Source organism: Schistocerca gregaria, chromosome 3 (assembly GCF_023897955.1).
Source record: "Schistocerca gregaria isolate iqSchGreg1 chromosome 3, iqSchGreg1.2, whole genome shotgun sequence".
NCBI lineage: Eukaryota > Metazoa > Arthropoda > Insecta > Orthoptera > Acrididae > Schistocerca > Schistocerca gregaria.
In genome coordinates this window covers 654,798,761-654,817,712 of record NC_064922.1, presented here as the reverse complement: position 1 = coordinate 654,817,712, position 18,952 = coordinate 654,798,761, and the positions used below count along the sequence as shown (strand labels likewise).

General features: G+C 43.1%; 1 protein-coding gene across 1 annotated transcript in view; it reads left to right on the top strand.

Moving 5' to 3' along the window:
* Nucleotides 1-727: 727 nt before the first annotated feature.
* Nucleotides 728-18,952, top strand: part of LOC126354616 (mushroom body large-type Kenyon cell-specific protein 1) — a 146,025-nt gene continuing 127,800 nt past the window's right edge. Inside the window, exon 1 of the mRNA XM_050004380.1 lies at nt 728-796. The gene's annotated coding sequence lies outside the window, so the exon portion shown is untranslated. The remainder of the gene's footprint in view (nt 797-18,952) is intronic.

The window sequence follows — 18,952 nt, the reverse complement described above, 5'->3', positions numbered from 1 at the left end:
TTAGTTCTTTACTCAAAGATGATTCGACACCGATGCGTTTTCTTCTGTGAGTCTCATTGTATTTCGAAATTGCGTTCGTTTTAAAAATGGGATCGTGCACATTGTCCTTATTTTATGCGATGTGTAGATTGACATCGGTTCACGATTTGCGATGTATTTGGCATCCGTGATCAGTTACATTGCGCGCTTTAATTGCACACGCATTTTTCACTCATTATCACTTTAATCTGTTCTGGCATTGCAAGGTTTCATGGACAAAATTAAATTTAGGGTAACTTGTGTCATCACATTCATGGAGATTTTATTTCACTGTACTCACTGTTTCCCTCTTTCCACAATGTAAATGCATTATTCTTTATCGCATTGGTTAAGTAGTAGATACTGCGACTGCCGGAAGATCGCCCGACAAGAATAGTGGAAAAATGTGCGCCATAACATGTGCATCTAGAAACAACCCTTCACATGGCATTTTTTCAACATTTTGATCATATTTTTCCACGACCTAAGCTATCTGATTAACAATGACAAGGCTTTTAGTTTTGATTACAGAATAATGTAATCTATTTTCTCGAGTATTTGTGGATTTATGATTGTGGGCGTGTCAAATGGCTCGTCTCAAAATCGTTACTCTCTACTTTTGCTATTAAAGATCTGTTTTCTCTATTTATAAATTATTTAAGCAATGACTCTTTTCTGTTGCGTTTCAGGCTGCATCGCTTTTCCATAACCATTTCATTCCGGAAAGGCGGATGATAACAGATCTGCACAATGGAGAGGACTTTCCTTAAACGATGAGGTACGTTGAAAAGTGTTATTCGAATAAGGAAAACAGCTGGAAAAGGTGTCACCTAAGTGTGAACCAACATCTCTGAACCGGCTCAGACGGTCGGTACTTGTCTGCCGTTTTGTAGTGTACGCAAGCAGGTTGGCGATAACGGCAGCCGAGCCCTTGACTATGGTGCCGAAGAGCACTTGCATGGGCTCTGGAAAAGGATAGCAGTGTCCAGACGGCTGATATGCATCTGTCACTTTCTCAGTATCGCAGAGGCCTTGCTGTGACTGAAACAGACAACAAAAAGCATCTTGTCTTGTACAATGTTCGTGACTTCCGGATCGGCTACTTATCACTCTCCTGATACTTACACATTCCACCAAAAACTGACCCAGTAGTTTAAGAAATATTTTTATTTTGTTTCTTGTGGTGGGACTACTACTAGTGTTGAATGTAACAAAAATACTTTATCGCTTACAAGTAGTATTTTTTTTCCAGTATCATACTGAGACGACTCCAAATCCAATAGCAAAATATAATACTAGATGCCTTATACAAATACTCCTGTTTTAAGATACACAGGCGTGACCCCGGGAGAGACGCTAAATTGAAGAAACTTTTGATAGCCGTGATCACATTCAGTGCTATTTATTTCTGATGACCACTCTCAATAGTTAAGACTATCATCTTCTGATTTGTAACGTGATGCTTTTACGTAGAGTACATGTACAATCATTATTTCTCTTTGCCATTACAGATGAGGAAACGGAAATTCTACATTTTCATACCTTCAAAAAAAATCTTGATGTCATACACCCTCTTCTCATATGAATGCATCACACATGTAATTTTAAGTGGATAGTCTGTCATTTACAGTGGTTAATGTGTAGCAAATTACACGCAGGTTTCTTAAAAATGAAAACAGGTTTGTCATAAAAAAAATAATACAGTTAAAAAGCACTTTGTGTAAATAGGGTTGTGCACACACATAACATTCCATTGATGTTTGTTAGATCTTGAATTGCGTAACAGTGCACATTTGGGCACGTGTTTACAATAAAATGACGAGTTACACACATCATGGATCCACATTTCTTTGAAGTACATAGTTCAACAGGCTGACAGTAACGCGCAGATAAGACATGAAAATAATTTCAGCCACTAGATGGCTCTCATATACGTATGTTATGACCAGATCCTCCATTTGCATTTATTTAATTTAAAATTTGTGAGTCAGTCTATTAGTGAAAACCCTATCAGATTTCTTACAGCACTTCCTTAGATTAACCTTCACACACAGAGAGAAAAACGTGGCGGGTGGCTTTTAATTTATAATATAAAGGGGCTATCGAAAAGTTTCTGTTCGGGGGCCATACAGTTCATAATTGGTATTCCAATCAGACAAAATCGCCATATGCACCGAAGCAATGGTCACACCGACATACCAGGTTGAAGATACCGTCGTTTGGGTAAACATCGTAACCTGGTGCATGAAGAACTCCGTAAATGCCCGCGGCACATTCTCGTCCGATGGGATCGTCGACGCTTCAAGGCCTTTTTTAAAGGACCGAAGGCATGAAAATCGCATACAGCGGAGATCAGGATTATGGAGCGGCTGCCCGAACATCTTCCACTTGAGTTTGCGTGATTTCTGTTACACAACATTTGCGATATGTGGGCTTCTTGTGTCGAATCGCGACCAGCACCGTACTTGGCGCACCATTCCACAATGGCTGTTTTCGACAGACATGCTGCCCCAGGCACATTCGTCATTCTCCGTTGGATGCCTACCGGTGTAAGTCCTTCAGCAGCCAAGGAAAGAATAACCGCACGTTGATCCTCTTTGGACGCATTTGGTTATAGTGTTGGCATAAGTTACGCTTCCGCATTTACCGCAGGTACGTTGGAAAGACACGAATGTCTATTTAATCCCTTGCCTAGAGGTCAGTGTTTATATAACCCGCATTGTAATCTCTTTACGTTGTATATACTCAGCAGCAAAGCCCTCAGACGGAAACTTTTTGGTTGTGCATTATATCTAAAGACAAGCCAAAACATTATTGCCTCCCGCTTGAAAATAAATAAATCGCCAGGTCCTGATGGAATTCCAATTCGCTTTTACAGAGAGTGCTCTACTGCATTGGCCCCTCACTTAGTTTGCATTTATCGCGAACCCAACGTAAAGTCCCGAGCGACTGGAAAAAAGCGCAGGTGACGCCTGTATATAAGAAGTGTAGAAGGACGGATCCTCAAAGTTACACACCAATATGCTTAACATCGGTTTGTTGCAGGATTCCTGAACATATTCTCAGTTCGAATATAATGAATTTCCCTGAGACAGAGAAGTTGCTGTCCATGCATCAGCACGGCTTTAGAAAGCATCGCTCCTGCGAAACGCAACTCGCCCTTTTTTCACATGATAGCTTGCGAACCATGGATGAATGGTATCAGACGGATGCCATATTCCTTGATTTCCGGAAAGCATTTGACTCAGTGCCCCGCTGCAGACTCCTAACTAAGATACGAGCATATGGGATTGGTTCCCAAATATGAGATTGGCTCGATGACTTCTTAAGTAATAGAACCCAGTATGTTGTCCTCGATGGTGAGTGTTCATCGGAGATGAGAGTATCATCTGGAGTGCCCCAGGGAAGTGTGGTAGGTCCGCTGTTGTTTTCTGTCTAGATAAATGATCTTTTGAATAGGGTGGATAGCAATGTGCGGCTGTTTGCTGATGATGCTGTGGCATACGGTAAGGTGTCGTAGTTGAGTGACTGTAAGAGGATACAAGATGACTTTGACAGGATTTGTGACTGGTGTAAAGAATGGCAGCTAACTCTAAGTATAGATAAATGTAAATTAATGCAGATGAATAGGAAAAAGAATACCATAATGTTTGAGTACTCCATTAGTAGTGTAGCGCTTGACACAGTCACGTCGATTAAATATTTGGGCGCGACATTGCAGAGCGATATGCAGTGGGACAAGCATGTAATGGCAGTTGTGGGGAAGGCGGATAGTCGTCTTCGGTTCATTGGTAGAATTTTGGGAAGATGTGGTTCATCTGTAAAGGAAACCGCTTATAAAACTCTAATACGACCTATTCTTGAGTACTGCTCGAGCGTTTGGGATCCCTATCAGGTCGGATTGAGGGAGGACACAAAAGCAATTCAGAGGCGGGCTGCTAGATTTGTTACTGGTAGGTTTGGTCATCACGCGAGTGTTACGGAAATGCTTCAGCAACTCGGGTGGGAGTCTCTGGAGGAAAGGAGGCGTTCTTTTCGTGAATCGCTACTGAGGAAATTTAGAGAACCAGCATTTGAGGCTGACTGCAGTACAATTTTACTGCATCCAACTTACGTTTCGCGGAAAGACCACAAAGATAAGGTAAGAGCTATTAGGGCTCGTACAGAGGCATATAGGCAACCATTTTCCCTCGTTCTGTTTGGGAGTGGAACAGGGAGAGAAGATGCTGGTTGTGGTACGAGGTACCCTCCGCCACGCACCGTATGGTGGATTGCGGAGTACGTATGTAGATGCTTAACAGGGTGTTGGTCCATTTGGAACACAACACACCAGCAATGCTGCGTTTCGTGGTATAACAAGTCCTTGATATGTTTGCAGAGGCATATGTCAATGCACAGGTCACGTCATTTCCACAAATTATGGGCTGGTGGTTCGTAGACTAGCTTGCATCCATTAGCGCTACAATGTGTTCCACGGAGATCCGAGCGGAGGGATCTGGTTGTCAAGATATCAACGTGAGTTTATTTTCATGCTCCTCGAACCAGCGCAGCACGATTCTGGGCTTGTGACACGGATAGTTATGTATGATGCCACGACCGTCAGTCAAGATATCAGTCACGAAGGGATTCAGCTGATACACAATAATGTTCGTGCCAGCTGCCAAGGTGCCCCTGCCTTAGATCCCATGGAAGCCCAACAGAGCGTCCCTCAACCACACAAAAATGGTTCAAATGGCTCTGAGCACTATGGGACTTAACATCTGTAGTCATCAGTCCCCTAGAACTTAGAACTAATTAAACCTAACTAACCTAAGGACATCACACACATCCATGCGCGAGGCAGGATTCGAACCTGCGACCGTAGCAGTCACGCGGTTCCGGACTGAGCGCCTTAACCGCGAGACCACCGCGGCCGGCTCAACCACACAATGCTGCCCCCAGTGGCCTGCGTCCGTTGCACGGTACGTGTTTCGAGCAGCTGTTCACCTGTCTGACGACGTATCCGGACAGTACCATCGACATGGTGTAACAAGAAGTGCTGTAGAACATCCGTAATTTTGCGGTTTTAAATTATAATTGTATCAAGAAACGTGATTCAGCCGTTTCCATTCATCCACACTCCATTACCGAAGTCGTGGCCACTGCAGTCGTGATCGTTGTCTCAACATCGGAACACGTAAGGATCGTCTGCCGCGGAGCCCCGTGTTCAGCAATGTGCGCTGAACGGTGTGCACGGAAACAGTTGCGCCTCCACCTGCACTGTATTCTGCCCTCAGTTCTGTTATAGATCGCCGCCTATCCTGCTTTACACAGCGGGTAAGACTCCGACCTCCACGTTCTGTGATAAAGTGCGGACGTCCAACAGTTTGTCGCCTACTCGTGGCTTCACCGTCCTTCAACAACTTTCCATCGATGCCCACTACAGCAGCAAGAGAACAGCCAACCAGTTTTGTTCGCCGATTCCGTTGTGCTCGTTTCCAGGAGCAGGCCGTAACAATTTGCTTTTGTCAGACTGGCTTATGCCAGAGGACTTCGCAGTGCGCGTTTCGTATAGTCGATACGTTTACTCCCCTTTCGGCTCTGGTCAGCTTGTACAGGTGTTAGTGATGTAAGTCCAGATATTTCTGGTGACGACTGAGGACACTGTAGTAGGAGTACAGTGTGGTCCATTGATCGTGACCGGACCAAATATCTCACGAAATAAGAGTCAAACGGAAAAACTACACAGAACGAAACTTGTCTAGCTTGAAGGGGGAAACCAGATGGCGCTATAGTCTGCCCGCTAGATGGCGCTGCCAGGTCAAACGGATATCAACTTATGACAGCGCCATCTAGCGGGCCAACCATAGCGTCATTTGGTTTTCCACTTCCAAATTAGACGAGTTTCGTTCTTCGTAGTTTTTTCGTTTGATGCTTATTTCGAGATATTGGCCTGGTCACTATCAACGGACCACCCTGTATAACTGCATATAGTTCTGGTGATGACTGAGGGCAGTGCAGTGTACTGAAGAGTATTACATCAGTATTTACTTCATTTGCAGACAATTAATTATAGCTATTACGAGCTGTATGTTTTTAGGTTGGTTACTATGTGTGGCACAAACAAGCCATAAAATTGTTTAAATTGAAGAGGGAAGGGGGAGAAAGGGAAGGAGCTAATGATGTCAGCTGCATGGAGCTTTCGTGCGGGATCAGCGGCGCTGAGTGAAAATGTGTGCTAGACCGGGATTCGAACTCAGGATCTCCCACTTACTATGCAGTTGCGTCAAACACGGCACCACCGGAACACAGTGATCATCGTAAATGCGGGGACTATTATCTGTACACTTCCCAGCCGACTCACATTCCCACTTAAGATCACTTATCCTCAGTTCCCATCCATGTGCTCCATGCTCGCTAATTTTTGGATTACCGCTGGAGATCAAACGTAAATGTACGTCCTCACACTGAAAACTGTGGCTTCATTGCCCATCGAGTTGAATCAGTTGTGTATGAAAGCCTAACGTCTGTTCTTACGAACATTTCGGAAAGAACAGGCACTACGCATTCATGCAAGCCACTGAAGGTTCTTTTCTCTTGACAGCAGGTCAGGTATTGACGTGCGGATGCACAGAGGCAAAGGGATACTGACAGGCGTAGCTCACTCCGCCGTGCAGTTACAACCGTGCAGAAAACATCTAGTAGTAAATTACGTGCATGTGGAGAGACTGTTGGACACAGAGAGGGAGAAAAAAAGAAGTTACGCACTGAAGTTGGTACATATTTAAGATACAAATGATCACAATATCTGCAGCTATACCCCGAACAACCTGTGTACTTGCCTTGCTGTGTTAACTGCTTGCGATGCCACCAGGCAGCATTCAGTCTAGCAATGCGGAGTGGTCAAAATGTCTTGGTTCACCATTACATGCCAAAATTTGGTTGATAGTAGTGCTTTTTCGGAGCAAGTACTGCACCAGATCATTCTTCAGTCGACTCGTGACTACGGTTAGATAAATTAATGTTGCAACCGTGACTGTAGGAAGAACCCCAATCAATTCTGACTCGTGTTTTTGATGGTAGACGGTGCTTTTAATCAGTATAGGTGTGTCACGGAGATGTTCAACGAGCTTATACGGGAGTCACTGTATGTAAGGCTATTTCTGCTCTGCGAAATCCGACAGCGTAAACTTAGAAAACGGGTACTGGAAACGAATCATAATGACTCTGCTGCTGCCATCGTATTTCTCGCGTAAAAACCATGATATGTGAGATTAGAGGGCCTAAGGTGTCGTAAAGAAAGTCTCTTCTCCAATTTGCTAATGGGCCCCGATAAGGAGCACCGTGACTATATGTGAAGCAGAGAGTATATATAGGGAAGTGGTGGCGTAAAGAGTGTACTGACATGGGGAGGTCGCCCATCGGGACACGCCGATTTCGCCCAAATTGCGTGTGTAGAAGGAGCTGGGTCTCCACTCCACGTGCCTTAAATATTATGCCTGAGTGGGCCTTAGGAAAGGAGAAAATGCTCTCGAAAGTTTTTCCGATAGCACTATATACCTTATTTAGCGCTCTGTTTGTCGTTAACGACGTAGAATAACGGTAAAGCGTGTTGCTTCCAAAACAGGTGAACTAGCATCAAACCTAGGTGCTTCCTGATTTTTTCCCATGTTTATTTTACTTCGTTTCTTCCGATTGTTCAACTATTTGCCGTAGAAATTAAACACATTCAATCAGTATATTTATATAATTAGGTGAAAGTGTTAATGAAAATAAAGTTTCCAAAGATTCTTGTGATTACGTGCGCTACTTTTTATTCATTATCACAGTAGAAGGTTTGCAATTTTTATGGTGACATCTATCATAGAAACATGTGAAATATACATATTTTTAACACCAGGCACATTTTATGAAGGCATTGTTTGAGCAATTACATTTTGCCGAAACTTGCGTCATTGGAAAGGACACTTCATTCAAGTTTTGAAACGACGGTTTGTCCGCTATCAGTTTGGATGCAAACCAAGCGTACTGCTCCACAAGGGTGCACACAGGAGCACTGAATTGATGCTGCAGGCTCGAATGTATTTTAATTTCATCTTCTCTTGATGATATTTCTTGCTGTTGTCGGAGCAATTCGGGGGCACTTTGTAGTCTTTAAATTATAATTTTGACTTGGCGATAGAAATGTACATCACACAGTTGAACCAGCGGTGTACATTTTGGCGGAATGACCTTCATTCTACACATTGCCTCGCCTACGTCGTTCGTAAATATCTCATCGTACAATGTTGAATCTGTTTGGCCGCTCCAGAATTCCACCAACAGAAGAAATTTATTGTCTGTGACGTATGGCTTCAATTTTGTTTCCAAGAATGTTGCATAAAGCTCTTTTGTTAGTTTCCCTGACATGGAACAAGTAACGACAACATTTTCGTACTCGTCTTCTAATTTTTTGACAGTGGCGGCAACCCGAGCGCCGAATTTATTCGCAGGGTCTTGCAAACATAAAAAAACAAGGAGGAAAAGTTTCCCGGAAGCGGTTAAACTGTACTGTGCTGTGTAAGAGTGGGTGGTCTTCGATAGATTGAGTTTCTTCACCATAACAGTCTTTTCACCTTTGACATCCAGAGACCTGTTGTACGTTGACTCATACTGGCATCCGGTCTGGTCGGTGTTAATTATATAGTCGCTGTTGAAATATGGCATTAAATGTCTCATCTGCATATGAAACGCCTCTGCTGCTGCTTCTGTTTCGTCCAAAGTTGCGACATCATTTTTGATAAGGAATTGCGTGATTTTTTTCGTTCTTGAATGATTTGGCCCATGTATTAGAAGCACGGAAGTGAAAACTCTCCGACAAATACGGGATTGCAGCGGTCATTACCCGTTGCTGTAGGGCCCTAGTCGTTACCTGTTCATAGCAGCGTCGTGCATCTTGAAATTTTTCCCATGTTTCCGAGTCAATTAAGGACGACTTTTCAAGTCTGGTGCCACCTTGGTGTACTTCTTTCCTCCAAATTTTAAGATAATCCCTTTTCTTCAGGATGTGGGATCTAGACTTCAATGTTGCAAATTTCCATTTCGGATGAGCGTCAGCAAATTCCAGGACCTCCTTCTTGTCAGCCAATGTTGGTGATGTACGTGAGGAACTCGTGGAGAAATCTTCAGGGGTGTAATCCTCACCTGTACTTGAAGAAGTCACCTGTGACAGATAAAAAGAGCTGCATATCATAAACGTGTGTTTGTGTTTGTGTGTGTGTGTGTGTGTGTGTGAGAGAGAGAGAGAGAGAGAGAGAGAGAGAAATGAAATGTTCCAAGTATCTCTTCATAAATATATTCTTCATCAGGCTCTGTGCATAGTATCACATCGTCGTGCTCTAAGAAATGCGTATTCATAACGACGATAACTGCCTCTGCAATTGCGTCACCTATGGATATTACCGTAGGAGTGAATTACATAGGAGAACTGTCAGTGGTCGTCCCTTTTTCTTTATAAATTGAAAAAGCTTAGGAAGGAGCACTGGTGAAGTTTGCTTTGAGTTCTTCATCAAACATTTCGAGATTATCAGTCACTTTTTGTTCGGCTGCCATGTTTGGTTTTGGCGCGACGTTACTCACAGCTCCACGAATCGTTGCGAACTGACAATAGAAGCACAGTCTAATACACGCAGTCGCGACTCTCACTGGTGAGAAATCCATTACCGTCTGATAGCTGACGCGACGCTTGCGATTCCATCGGTCAGCTAGGGTAACGTCTGTTAGCGTCATCTACATAATAAGAATAATATTTTATTTTCTAACCTTTTTGTATATCATTTACGATATGATTGTTCCACATTTGATTCGGAAGCTTGAACGTATTTAAATTCTGCGGTAAATAGTTGAACAATCTGAAGAAACGAAGTAAAATAACAATGAGAAAAATAATCAGGAAGCACTGGAGATTGATCTCAGGTCGCCTGTTTCGTAAGCAATGAGATTGACCATTACGCCCCACCGTCAAGGACGGATAGTGCTCTGAATAAGGTGTGTAGTGCTATCGGAAAAACTTTGGAGAGCATTTTCTCCTTTCGTAAAGCCCACTCAGGCGAAATGTTTAAGCCCTACTCCTTCTACACACGTAATATGGGCGGAATCGGCGTGTCCCGATGGGCGATCTCCCCTTGTGGGAGTGACGAGATAACGCGGGAAAGTTTCTGGGCTGGCTCGGTTTAGCCGTGCCGAGGTCACGTGCTATTTCGCCGCATTCCCGCGAGGTTTCTCCGCCCCGGCGTACTGGTGACGTTTCGGAGCTATCGGCAGCCGGCGAGCAGCTCTGCCGTGCTGCGGTGCGCCACAGTAATTGGTTTTCCGGGTGACGCGCCGCCCCCGACCTTCCCGCGCGCATACCTGTTGCGCAGTCCGTTCCAGGAACTTTGCCAACTCCGAGAACTGCCGAAAGCGACTCCAACCCGTCCAGTTCTCAGGGGACTTACCCGTATACTCCTTTTCAATTTTCTAGCCATCGAAGTAGCCGAGTGGTCAAGGCAAAAATTGGACTTGCATTCGAGATGAGAGGACATCAAATCCCCGTTCGACTTTCTCGATTTCGATACAATGTTGCAGTACCTGTGTTTGTTCCTTCGAACAAGCAGGTATGCGACTACAGCCGTTATGAAATACATGAAATATAGCTGCAGTTGCGGGTATGGACAACCATCATCTGTATAATGGAATAATGGCAATGAAATTTTTTGCCGGATGGGGACTCGAACAACGATTTTCCGCTCATGCCGAGCGGTCGCCTTGCCAGTAGGCTAAGCGAGTACGCATCACAGCCAGACCCCAGAGTTGCGTAAGTCGTCAGCCACGTTTCTAAAATCTGCACCCATACATTCATTATGTATATTCCCGTATACGAGAGAACTGAAAGTCCCTTGCCCGGCGTCGGCAGATAAATACGGTACTGAAGTGCCTGTGTTGTTCAAAAGTACGAAGCAATGTTCCTTCGGACATGCATGCATGTCCAAGTTTGGGTCTGGCCACGAGTGGGGCTCGGATACCCTAATGATACTGTCCGTCCCCTGTAGCTGAGTGGACGCCGGCACGGTAACTCAGCGTGTTCGGTCAGAGGGTTGGCTGCACTCTGTAATAAAAACAAACCTGAGTTAACGGATCAACAACGAGCTACGAACTTCAACGGGTGTCTTGCGACGTCCGCCCCGAGCAGATACAACGAACAAAAACGAACAAAATGACTTAACAATTTAAAAATGTTTTAAAAAAAAGTGGTCAGCGCGACAGAATGTCAAACCCAAGGGCCCGGGTTCGATTCCCGGCTGGGTCGGAGATTTTCTCCACTCGAGGATTGGCTGTTGTGTTGTCCTAATCATCACCATTTCATCCCCATCGTTTTCGCAAGTCGCCGAAATCGAAAGACTTGCACCCGGCGAACGGTCTACCCGACGAGAGGCCCTATTCACACGACGACCTTTCTGCTTTCCTTTCTTTGTTTAGAAATGGCTCTCCATCTGTGCTCCTGATATTCATACAGGTGGTTCTCTTTTCTCCAATGCTCTCTTTAATTTTCCTGTAGGCAGTATCTATCTAACCCCTAGTGATATATGCCTCTACATCTTTACATTTGTCCTCTAGCCATTCCTGTTTAGCCATTTTTAAAGCAGCCGGCACGGTAGCTCAGCGTGTTCGGTCAGATGTCTTACGACGTGCGCCCCTTGATTGAGAAACGCAGTGACCGATTTCCTGCCTCATTTTGTCAGAGTCACCATGAAACACATCTCTAACGATCTCGATCTCAGCAGTTCGTTTACCCCCAGCCTTTCGACCAATTGTCTTGCACGTAGCTGTAGTGGTGGATGTTTGAGGACAAATCTGGAGAAAATTTTGCAAACATTTTTAATACTTAACCAAATGAAAAACAACCAGACTGGGAAAATCAAGTGGTTAGAAGGGAGAGATACAAGTGTGGAACTGTCGTAAATGCCTTATCCAAAAATTACGAGATCCAGAAAGCAGTAGAGACCGGCGCCCAGGTCAGTGCTATATTTCTTGCCTTCCAGAAGGCACTGGACTGCACTGCACTGCCGTCCAGTGAACAAATTACGAGCGAAGAAACTATCACACAGCTGTATGATTGAATTTAAGAGTTCATAGCAACAGAATCCAGCATCGGCCGTACTGCGTTAGGACCAATGTTTTACACAATATATATAAATGATATTTTGAAAATGCCGGAAGTTCCAGTGAGGTTTTTGCTCACGATGCTACTGTGTACAGTCGCAGTGCTAGAAAACTGCAATAAAATGCAAGAAAACCTGCAAAGGATCGACGTTTGGTGCACGCAATGGCAGTTGACCCTCGGCATAAATAAATGTAACAAATTGTGCATGAATTGGTGGAAAGGCCCATTATTATGATTACACGATTGCAGAACAATCACTGGAAGCAATCAAATCAGTTAAATATCTAGGGATACGCGTTCTCTCTCCGAACAGGCCATGAAGGTCCAACGGTATCGACCGGCCGCCGTGTCATCCTCAACCCACAGGCGTCACTGGATGCGGATATGGAGGGTATGTGGTCAGCACACCGCTCTCCCGGGTGTATGTCTGTTTACGTGACCGGAGCCACTACTTCTCAAAGTAGCTCCTCAGTTTGCCTCACAATGGCTGAGCGCCGCCCGCTTGCCAACAGCGTTCAGCAGACCGGAAGGTCTCCCATCCAAGTGCTAGCGCAGCCCGACAGCGCTTAGCCTCGGTGATCTGTCGGGAACCGCTGTTGCCACTGCGGCAATGCCGTTGGCATTGTGCGTGCAGAACAATTTAAATTGAAACGGCCACATGAAACTAATCGCACGTGAAGCAGAAGCCACACTGAGATTCATTTGAAGACTCTTCAGAAAGTGCAATCTGTCCACAAAGAAAGTATCTTACAATACTCTCGTTCGACCAATGCCTGAATATTGCTAGTCAGTGTGGAATCTGTACCGTCAAAACATTTAAGTACCGTGCTGCATATCTTATCCCAGTACTTAGCCATATTTGTAGTTTCCCGAAGATTAAAGTGCTCATTAGCGAAGTTGCTATATAAAAAAGGAGAAAGAGAAAATGTGGACAGTTTTAGTCCTGTTTATATCCCACCGGTGTTTGCTAAACTTATTGAAAAGGCTGTATGTGTAAGCGTACTAGATTACTTCAGTTCACTTTATTTGCTTTCAAACATACAGTTTGGTTCCAGAAGTGGAATAACAGCTGAAAATGCTATAGTCACCTTTCCTGTGAGGCACTAACGGATTAAACAAAAATTTGCGAATTCTAGGCGTCTTCTTTAATTTAACTAAGGCGTTTGTTCGAGTTGATAATAAAATATTTCTGCAGAAGTTTGACTATTTTGGAATAAAGGGAGTAGCTCATATTTGGTTCCTCTCTTACTTTAAGAACAGACAGAAAGAGGTCATTCTCCACAGAACTGAGAGTGGCAATGACGTGGAGTCCGATTGGTCACGGTAAATATGGTGGTGGTGGGGGGGGGGGGGGGGGGGGGCAGGAAAGCGGGAAGCTGCCCAGGGGTTAGTGCTGGGACCGCTCCTGTTTTTTATATGTACAAATGATATGCTTTCTAATATGGCAGGTGATTCTAAAATATTTTTGTTTGGTGATTGCTTGGCAATGAAGGATGTTGTGTGCAACATAGGCAGTGAGAATAATAGACTATTTGAAGACCTAAGTTCAAGGCTTGTAGAAAATATACTGATCCTAAATCACAGTAAGGCTCAGTTTTCACTTTTTAACAACACAATTCATCTAAAACTGACATTTTCACTACACGGAATGGACATATGATTAGTGAGTCTGAACAATTCAAATTCCTAGGTGTTCAGATAGGTAGCAAGCTGTCTTGGAAAGGCCGTGTTCAGGATCTTGTTCAAAAACTGAATGCCACCATATTTTTCATTAGAACAGTGTGTGAAATAAGTGATAGTTCAACCCGGAAATTAGTTTACTTTGCTTGTTCTCATTCGTTTATGACTTATGGTATTATATTCTGAGGTAACGCTTCCCATTCAGAAAGGCTATTTTTGGCTAAAAAATGGTCATTTCGAGCAATATGTGGTTTAAGTTCGAAAAGCTCTTTTCGAATGCTGTTCAGGGGTCTGGGAATTACGTTGGCCTCTCAGTATATTTTTTTTTCTTTAACGTCGTCTGTTGTTAATAACATGAAGTTGTTTCCGAAAACTAGCAGCTTCCTCGCAGTCAATACTAGACAGGAATCCAGTCTGAATTTAGATCACATCTCCTTGACTCTTGTTCAGGAAGACCTGCGATATTCTTCTGCATCCACTTTCAGTAATCTACCACAAGTATTTAAAAAAATATAATCTGAAGAGTTTCCTCATGGTTCACTCCTTCTGTTCTGTCGCATAGTATCTGGCAAAAAATGAAGCTAATTCCTGTTTTACATTATTGATCGTGGCAATATAAACTTGCAGATTGTCATCTGCATAGGATTCGTACAGGCACATTTCATTTTATCTAGTATTAATTTTCTGATATTAATGTCATGTTCTGACTCGTCCCCTGACCGTGGAGATTTAATCGTCAATTTTGTCCTTCGTAACTGGACATGTAAAATAAACTAATTTATTTAATCGTATGGTGATTTTATACAATATACAGTTGATATAAGGCAAATGATTTTATACAATATACATATGATATTAGACAAGATTAAATCTTAAAGTCCGTGTTTTTCAACCAGTTAATTAAGTTGGGTGTGAGAGTGAACAAGTCATCGGGAATTCCAGGGTATGAATGAAGTGGACAGCGCTGGACTCACTGTTGCTCACGTCCGTAGGTATAACCAATATTGCCCTACACGTGACCACTGGGTGGTGTTAAACGAGCAACAGTGTCATAGGTGATATACCCGGAAACATAACTAATACCCGTCCTTTTAAGGATTATCCAACTAGAAACGAGAAACACCTAGTTCGTATTATGCAGCTTAATACTGAAGGCATAAGCTCTGCCAAATGTATCTACAGAAACAACTGCATGAACTTAACATTGATTTTGTCAACATTCTAGAAACACATACCAAAGATGAGCAAGATCTTCAGCGTAGAGGACGAATACCTGGTTATACACTGGTTGAAGCTATCCACCATAAGGAATAGCCACTTATGTGAAGTCAGGCCTAAGCGGAGTGCATGTAATTGATTCTACAGTCGTCAACCACATCTACACAATGGTAATCCAGATCAACGACTTAAAATTAACTAATAATAAGAAGAAAAAGGAGGACAGTAGGATTGATAGAGGAAATTGAGGACATCCAAAGAAGAATAGCGCGTTTCGTTACACGTTCATTTTGTAAGCCTGAAAGCATTATGGAGATGCTCAGCCGAATCCTGTGTCAGACACTACGAGAGAGATGTGCATCGCAGTGTGATTTACTGCTGAAGTTCCGAGAGCTAACGTTCCTAGAAGAGTCAAGCATTATATATCGGCTCCTCCTTCATATATCTCGCGACAAGACCTTTAAAGTAAAATGATAAAGATTCGCTCACACGTAGAGGCTTCCCAACTATCGTTCTTCTTGCGAATGATTCCCGACTGGATCAGGAAAGGTGGGAAGTAACTGTGGTACGGAAAGTTGGCTTGCAAAGTGCGCCATAGGCTATAAAGTGGTTCGCAGAGTAAATGTAGTGTCTCAGCGGTCCATGTACGCGTTAGGTCTGTTATTCGTCGCTAGTCCTATGATATTTTGATACACAGTGCCTGAAGATATATTAGACGTCAATATACAAAAATAAAAGCATGACTTTCTGAGGGGAAAACCCAGTGGCTACAAAAACAGTTATAGGAAACAAGAGCATAGAGCAAGTAGATAGATCTAAATTTTTATATACTATACTGACGTACAGGAGAGACCTAGACCAAAAAGACAAAACTGAGAAGTTCACTTATCTAAACCTTAACATCAGCAGATGTCTCGAAAGCAAAGTAAGAACAGAAACTAATCTTAAATTTTGTAAAGTTATGTCGGTACTGACATTACTGTATGGAAGCGAATACTGAGTACTACAAAATAGATAAAATAAGATTGCAGGCGAACGAACTGAAATTTCATAAGAACAGAACAGGACACACAAAGTTAGATTATTAAAAAAATGTAGATATTAGGAAGGAATTGAAAGCTTTAATGCAAATGAACGGGTTTAAGAAAACAGATTTCTATTGCGGAAGAATTTTCCGTAAGTAAAAGTTGCAGTGAAAGACCAGCAAAAGAAAATGGAAGGACCAAATGTAGCTACACGGGCCCAAGCAAACCCTAAAGCGTGAGAGAACAAGAAGTGCCTGGACCCGCTTGCTTACCTGGGTGTAACGTGCTCGCCTCCCATGCAAGCGGGTCAGCGTTCGATTCCCGCCCGAGTTGGAGATTTTCTCCGCTCGGAGACTGGGTGTCGTGTTGTTCTCATCATCATTTTATCCTCATCACCGGCGCACAAGTCGCCCAATGTGGCGTAGACTGAAATAAGACTTGCACTTGGCGGCAGAAGTTTCCCGGATGGGGCCTCCCGCCCAACGATGCCATACTCTCATTCCCATTTTCATTGTCTACCAAGCCGTTGTGATTCCAACCCTCCTTCATACTTACCTTTTATTTCTGTTTTGCTAGGGTCCCTAGGCGTGGAGAGAATTTTTATTTTTCGGAAAGACACGGTTTCTATGTCCTCAAAAGTAATAGCTCGAATAGTTACTATCCGACGTTATGGTTGTGATAGCAAACAGTTTAGACGAACACTAGCAGTTATTGACAATGAATATAGGTAGGACCATATCCCTGCGTAGCAGTGCTCTTCCGTTTTCCTAATGTTAACCGCTACGAGATGATTAGGGTCAACGGTTAAGTAGACATGTTAGAGACAAACTAAATTCTGTGGTACAGTTGATGGTAGCCAATAAAGACGCCGTCTTCCGAGATGACGGCACCCCAAGTCACACCGCTACCACTTTTCCGCCTGAATCTGTGAATGTGCGGCTTAACTTCAGTATATCTGGCCCATCCAATCACGTCATTTGATCGTTATAAAAAGTACTGTCGTGTCAGAGCTTAGTACGTTGTACAGATTACGTTCCTTCTTTCGGTGATGGATGTGCCGCATCGTGGTACGTTTTGTATGTGCTAACACCCAACAAATCACAACAGTATGGCAGGACAAAAGTGACCAGATACCGCCAGTAAAATTCTTATGGGCTGTTGGCTGCATTGGCGATATATAAAATTGTCCGAAGTTTCGGCCACTGTTGCAAGAGGTCTCGGTGTGTGCTGACCCGACTGCTGGCCAAGTACCGTTTTATTTGTATTGTGTTCACATTTTATAATAGGCATCCGTACACACAAGTTCGTCAAGACGAAGGGCCATGTGTAACTTACGACACAAACTGTCCAGACATATTAACACCTATTGTGAAGGGTATACAACATAACAGCACTGTCGCATTCTGCACGAGTTACTGTTGACCGAAACCCTCAAAGAACAGTGGCAGTCGTTGCCACATGACAAAAACATGCCGTGAATTTCCTCTACCCATAAGAGTATTGTAGTTCAGGAGGCGTTTACATTTTATAAGCAAAATAGTCTGCTAGATTCAGGAACCACTTATTCGTGACGGTTCTCATATTATCCGTGTTATCGACGTACCTCTGTTATAACGGATTATTACTTAGACAGACAACCTATCTTATACGAATTCCTCTAAATTATAAGCCTTCTGGTGAAGCTCTGAAACCCTGGATCCATAAACGAGGCGAGTGTCTTCAAAGTCTAGTAAGGTCAATCTTGCTCTTGGCTTTCATCAGTTATTGTAGGTGCATCTGTGAAATGCTACTTAACAGAGATCGTGAATGCTTCTTTTCCATATCGTAGCCACTTCTTCCTCCATAATTATAAAGCCTTCAACGGCCCGTTAAACTCTTGCATAAAAAAAGAAAACAGAAGGTTTTATTTCACAAACCATATGATCACAATATCAATGTCCATTCCGATAAGGCATTTATGTTTTTGTCAGTTTTTGTGTAGCGAGTTTGTGTCTTGTGCTGCTATACTTATTTTTGTATACATTGAGTCAGCGTGTAACCGCGTGTTTACTTTCCTTATCCAGGTGTATGCAAATGCCCATGCCTCACGGAACCGAATGTCTCATTAGCAGTACATATTTTTTGAATGGGGACAGAATTAAATTCTAAACCTCGTAACACATATTCGCAATTGGGATTCCGCTTTCCCTAATCTACGGCCCGGCAGGAAAGAACGAATCTAGTGTTCTCTAACAACCATTTCTTTCCATAATAGTTAGAATTAGGTTGGTTGGCGGATTTCAGTTTTTGTTCTCTTGTGGCCAATGTTTTCGTTATCATTCTACTTCACAGTATCCGTTACTTCCAACTCGATTTTCACTTTCGAGGACACAGTATCAGGTCGTAAACAGAACTCTTTTGCGGAAGAACTCTAGACTTTCTCTGATAATATTAGTTCATCATATCGAAACGTCCTTGTCATATTGACCGAAACCCAATAATACTTATGTAATCAGGCTACACTTATAATTCAATTACACATTCGTGTATCCGCTTGAACCGAATGGCTTTCTGATATCTTACCTGGTACGATGACTGATCGTCCAGTGTTATCAGTCAGTGTTATGCATTAAAATTACTCGTTGTCTGTAAACAACAACAGTACGATTTCCTGGAATGGTTGTGTTTAACTGACGCAAATACGGATATAGCGACATTATGAAGTAACAATTAAAGAAGGGTCACATACTTACAGTCATATTCTCAGAAAACATTTTTATGTCTGTATTGGATACACTTTTCGGGACATAAATCTCAACAGTTTGCTTAAGATTTTCTCTCTTTTAGGCAAGTCTTTTGAGTAAGGCGTGCA